The following is a 6,564-nucleotide window of genomic DNA, read 5'->3' as shown; positions in this document are numbered from 1 at the left end:
CACCTATAGAAACGCATTTACACAACCACACACTCATACACTACGGCCAACTTAGTTTTTAAATTCCCCTGTAGCGCCAACACAATCTCACGACAATTGGTAACTTTTTGATTTAGTGGCTAGTTCGTATGAATTCGTACAATCTGATTCGTACAAGTTAGTACGATTTGCTCATCCCCCAATGACGGTTGGGTTTAGGGATGGGGTTAGGTGCCACGCCTTCATTTTAAAATCGTACAATTTCATACGACTAAACTCGTACGAGTTAGCCACTAAACTGACAAAACGTAAAATACTTACGTTTTCTCGTGAGATCAGGCTGGTAGCGCATGTGTTTGGACTGTGGGGGAAACCGGAGCACCCGGAGGAAACCCACGCCAACACGGGGAGAACATGCAAACTCCACAAAGAAATGCCAAACGATACAACCGGGACTCGAACCAGTGACCTTCTTAACTGCTGAGCCACTGTGCAACCCCTATTTGTATTAATTTATATATGATATAGTAATTGATATATATATATATAAAACCTTTTATTTAAACATTTTATTTATCAAAAATCATGAAAAAAATGCACAAAAGTATTAAGCGGCAAAGCAGTTTTCAGTTTTGATTATAAGATATGTTTCTTGGGAACCAAATCAGCAGATAGGAAATTAATTTATGCTTTTATTAAATGCCTTTCCAAGTTTATGATCAATGTAAAACTTTAGGATTTGTATTTGTTTATTTTTGTTTGACAGATGCTAATACAAAAATTATTTATTTTTTAATTATTTCTCAAGGTATACTTACTTGCCGTTTATTAAAAAATTGCATGTTGTCAATATTTATTAGGATAAAGCTAACTATTGCATAACGTATTTTATAATTCTGCTTTAACCAGCCTGATCTCACAAGGAAACGTAGCTATTTTACGTTTTATTAGTTTAGTGGCTAATTCTAGTTCGAACATGTAGGATTTTAAAAAGGAGGCGTGGCTCTCAACCCAACCAGGGCCGTGCACAGGGGGGCACACATGGCATGATTTTCGCGACCGTCACCATAGTCCTTTGCCTAGAGCGGCAGTTCAGCTAGCTCTGGCCCTGTGAGCACCTGCCCATTTAAGGGTCTGTGCACAGCACTGAACCCAACCATTGGGGGATGAGCAAAACGGACAAAATTGTGTGAATGACATTGTACAAATTCATATGAATTAGCCTCTGAATCAAAAAGCTACTGTGAGATTGTGTTGGCTATAATGGAATAATTAATTCAGTTGCTGTAGCTTAAACAGTAGAGCATGATCCATTCAACAACTCCTTGTTTGATTTACAGTAAATTCATGAAAGCTGTAATCTGAATGCTTTTCAAATGCTTTTGAATATAAGCATCTGCCAAATGCATGAATGGAAAGCATTATTATTAATCCATCATGAATGGGCGTTATTATTTTTTAATTTTGAGCATTTCCCCCTGTGCGTTGCTCTGTTGTAGGTTATGTAAATGAAGAGCCTCCTGCTGGTTAAGTCTTCATGATGCAGTGCAGGGTTAATCTGCTAATGTTTGTAGACATCCAGGTTAAAGAGGGGAGCGCTGTCACTAGTGCTGTCTTAAAGGTTAGATGGTTAAAGGAAAGATAAAATAAAATTGAACTCTCCCTCAATAAATTGTGCACCTATATGAGTTAAGATATTTAAATAAGTTATTTTGAAGAATGTTGGAAACCTGTAACCATTGACATCCATAGTAAGAAAAAAAAATTAAATATCTTTTTATTTGTTTAATCTCACACAGGTTTCTAACAAGTCAAGGGTGAGAAATTAATGACACAATTTTCATTTTTTGGGTGAACTTCCCTTTAATTACTCAAAAAAAAAATATGGCAAAAACTTATGACAACATATTTGTTTATTTTGCCTTACCTTATTTTAATAAGATAACTGGGTTTAACCTATATTTTTTAAGCTATACAAAGTTTAATGTAATGTTTTAGTCAGTTTGATTGATGTAAGTTGATGACTAGAAAGATTTGACTAAACTAAATTTAAGCCAGCAAGAACATTTTTTCCAGTGTATTATGTTTTTACACAGTACTTATAGTTTTAATGGGTCGCTTTATTTCCAAATCAAATCAAATCACTTTTATTGTCACATCATCAGCAGCACGTGTCCTGTGATGAGTAAAAAGCTTAGGTGCTGGCTCCAGACAGCGCAAAATACAGACAGTGCAAATAAAACTATAGGGCAAAATACAGACCGTGCAAATAAAACCATAGGGTAAAATACAGACCGTGCAAAATACAACAATATACAACAGCATACTCCCAAAAAACAAACAAACAAAAAAAAAACAGGACAATGTCAAATTAAATGTACAATTAGTGCTATTAACAAACCATTAACTTATACTATTAGCTTGATAAACTCCTAATTGGCTGCTTATTAATAGTTAGTAAGGTAGTGGTTGGGTATAGCTATTGGGTAGGATTTGGGATATAAAATAAGATCATACTTTATAAGTGTTAAAAAACAGGTAATGTTTTAGTATTAGTCCGATAATAAGCCACTATAGCTAATAGTGAGAATTGGTACTAAAACTAAAATGTTTTTTTTCATTGCACTAATTATTATTATTATTATTATTATTATTATTATTATTATTTATTTATTTATTTATTTATTTATTTATTTATTTATTGATGTAGTAAGTACCTAGTAGTTAAGCCAATGACATTTAATATAATTAGGAACCAAAAATTAACAATGGAAGTCAACGATTATATTCTTCAATATATATAGTTTATTCAAATTAAAAAAAGAAAGTTAGAGACAAAAAAAGAATTAGATTTTTACACATTTACATGGATTGAACATATAACAATTAAGTTGTCCCCCCAAAAAAACCTCACGAATTGTTTTTATTCAGCTCATTTTAAATATATTAGTCTAAACAAGGAGCAAAAATAATTGTTTGAGTGTATTCATGTAACTAACTACACTAGACAAGACGATTCTTACATTTCAGTAACATTAACTGTTAATAAGCAGCTAATTAAGACTGTATTGAGCTAAAAGCCACAGTTAATGGTTTGTTAATAGTGTGAACTACCTTAAAATAAAGTGCGACCGAAATTTCTCGCAAAGGATAGAAACAAAACAGAAAGTCTGAACCGGGAGCTGATGCTAAATACAAAACCTGTTAATAGATTTGGCCAGCTCATCCGCAAGCTGTTTCCCCATTGGACACGCAAGCTGTTCCCAGATCAGCCAGATGAGAGAGTCGCCCCAAGGGTTTGTGCCTTGTCAACCTGTTTTCAATACAAGACTAACAAGAGCCAGAACTTACAGGAGCTTAAGGTATACAAATGAAGATGTTTTAGGGATAATTATCACAATAGTCATCAAACATCGCCACTGTGTCTAGCTCAGTTATTACTACAGTGTGTTTATGTGTGTGTGTGCACTTATTGTCATCCCATCTTCTCATTTCTGAGTAAAATAATGATGTCAGATGCAAATCTACCATAAGTTTACATAGCCAATGTGTATTAATATGCATTTCCGTCCATGCCATGTTTTCTGGAGCAGGTGTTCAAGCAGGCTGATGAATAATGAGCTCTTTGCTGGACGCGCTCCAGATTCTAATATCAAGTTTGTTGATATATACCTTACAGCTGTTGTTAATATACTATTAACCATGATACATTTTTCCTTCTGAAATATCATTTATTAGTAATAATGGCAATAAAATTACATCATAAATTAATATATTTAGTAACATAAATATACAATGAACAATACCTTTATTACAGTATTTGTTTATCTTTTTAAACATTTACATAGAAAAAACAAGTACATTTTAATTTCATGCAGACTTTAATCATAGTTCAACATATATTAATGCATTATTAAAATACAAGTTGTGCATGTCAAGGTAATGCGTTGTGAGTTTATAAAAACTAGTGATGCATTAACTCAACACAGGCTCGTTTTGAAAACGTAACCCTATATACATTACTGGAGATTGCGAATTATGTCGCCAGAGGTACGTATGGCTGTGTTTCATTTCTAAAACGAAAGCTACATGACGGTAAGATGCTGTTCCTTTTTGCGCTTGCTGACCGCTTGCCTCAGTGTGGATAGCTTTTCTGCTGTTACGTTTGTCCAGTGGCTCACCCACATACATTGGAGGATTTGAGATGGACCACTTACCTTCGTGTGCACAGCTTTTTTTGCTGTTATCAGTTTGTCCAGTGGTTTGCTGCGTATGTTAAATGATTTGAGATGAACCGCTTATCTCCGTGTGAACAGCTTTTCTACTGTTACCAGTTTGTCCAGTGGTTCACTGCGTACGTTAAAGGATTTAAGATGAACCGCTTATCTCCATTTGGACGGTTTTTCCGCTGTTACCAGTTTGTCCAGTGGTTCACTGTGTACGTTAAAGGATTTGATTTGAACTGCTTATCTCCGTGTGGATGGTTTTTCCGCTGTCACCAGATTGTCCAGTGGTTCACTGCGTACGTTAAAGGATTTGAGATTGACCGCTTACCTGCATTTGAATGGCTTTTCCGCTGTTACCAGTTTTTCAATGGTTCGCTTGTATGTTGAAGGATTTGAGATGGACCGCTTACCTCCGTGTGAACAGATTTTTCGCTGTCACCAGATTGTCCAGTGGTTCACTATGTACGTTAAAGGATTTGATTTGAACCGCTTATCTCCGTGTGGACGGTTTTTCCGCTGTTATCAGTTTGTCCAGTGGTTCACTGCGTACGTTAAAGGATTTGAGATTGACCGCTTATCTCCGTGTGGACGGTTTTTCCGCTGTTACCAGTTTGTCCAGTGGTTCGCTTTGTATGTCAGAGGATTTGAGATGGACCGGTTACCTCCGTATGGACAGATTTTCCGCTGTTACCAATTTGTCCAGTGGTTCACTGCATACGTTAAAGGATTTGAGATGAACCACTTACCTCCGTGTGGACGGTTTTTCCGCTGTTATCAGTTTGTCCAGTGGTTCGCTTTGTACGTCAGAGGATTTGAGATGGACCTCTTACCACCGTGTGGACAGATTTTCCACTGTCACCAGTTTGTCCAGTGGTTCGCTTGGATGTCGATATATTTGAGATGGACCTCTTACCTCCGTGTGGACAGATTTTCCACTGTCACCAGTTTGTCCAGTGGTTCACCACATACATTGGAGGATTTGCGATGGAGCTCTTACCTCTGTGTGGACGGATTTTCCGCTGACACCAAGTTGTCCAGTAGTTTACTACGTACGTTGTAGGATTTGAGATGGACCGCTTACTTCCGTGTGGATAGTTTTTTTTTTTCTGTTATCAGTTTGTCCAGTGAATCGATGCATACATTGGAGGATTTGAGATGGACCGCTTACCTCTGTATGGACATTTTTTCCCGCTGTTACTGGTTTGTCCAGTGGTTGCTGCAAACATCAGAGGATTTGAGACCCAAAGTGAAGTTGACTGTGACAACAGGGTTTGAGTCCACCAAAGAATGGTTCTAGAAAGCAAGTAAGACATAAACTAACTTGGGGATATCAGTCAGTCAGTCAGTCAGTCAGTCAGTCAGTCAGTCGACAGTGGCCTCTAGTGGATTTACACAAGAACAGCAGGCACAAGTGACACTCGCAGAGAATTTTGTGAACTGAAAAAACATACCCAGTGACCTCTGATGAATTCATGAAGACAAAACCTGCAAAAATGTAGCTTATGGGACGTATTTAGCCTACTCCAGAAATGTATACGGGTACGTAATTGAAATGAGCCTGGGTTGCAACAACTAATGTTGACATGCACAACTTTGGATTTTAATAATTCAATTAAATTCAATTCAGCTTTATTTGTATAGCGCTTTTACAATGTAGATTGTGTCAAAGCAGCTTCACATAAAAGATCATAGTAAATTATGAAATAGTGTCAGTTCAGTTTTTAAAGTTTAAGTTCAGTTCAGTTTAGCTCAGTTCATAGTGGTTTAATAATCACTACTGAGAGTCCAAATACTGAAGAGCAAATCCATCCATGCACAGCTCTACAGATCCTGAACCATGCAAGCTAGTGACCACAGCGACAAGGAAAAAATGTCACCAATTGGCGAAAGTGAAGAAAAAAACCTCGAGAGAACCAAGCTCAGATGGGTACGACCATTTCTCCACTGGATAAACGTCTTGTGCAGAGCTGCAGTCTCAGTGGCGGAGGCTGGAAGCTGGCCTCAGCGGAGACTCGTCTGTCCCTGGAGCGTCACAGGAATCAGTCTCATGCTCTCCACTCCTCCATGACCACCACAGCAGCTGCTCGGGATACGGCCCGGTCCAGGATTATGGAAACCGTGGGATCATCTCGTCACTGGTCTAGGATCGAATCAATGGCGCTGCATAGTCTGAGGGCCTCAGGATGAGTATCCCCAGGTGAAAATAGAGAATGCATTAATAAATGTTGAACCATGATTATGAAATCTAAATGTATTGTCTTATTTAATGTCTTATGCTCCTTATAATATATTATATTATATATATATTATGTAAATTATATCTGTGCACTTCATTATTTTGTAAAAAAAAAAATTATTT

This window comes from Danio aesculapii, chromosome 6 (genome assembly GCF_903798145.1).
Source record: "Danio aesculapii chromosome 6, fDanAes4.1, whole genome shotgun sequence".
Taxonomy (NCBI): Eukaryota; Metazoa; Chordata; class Actinopteri; order Cypriniformes; family Danionidae; genus Danio; species Danio aesculapii.
Note: the sequence above shows the minus strand (reverse complement) of the source record.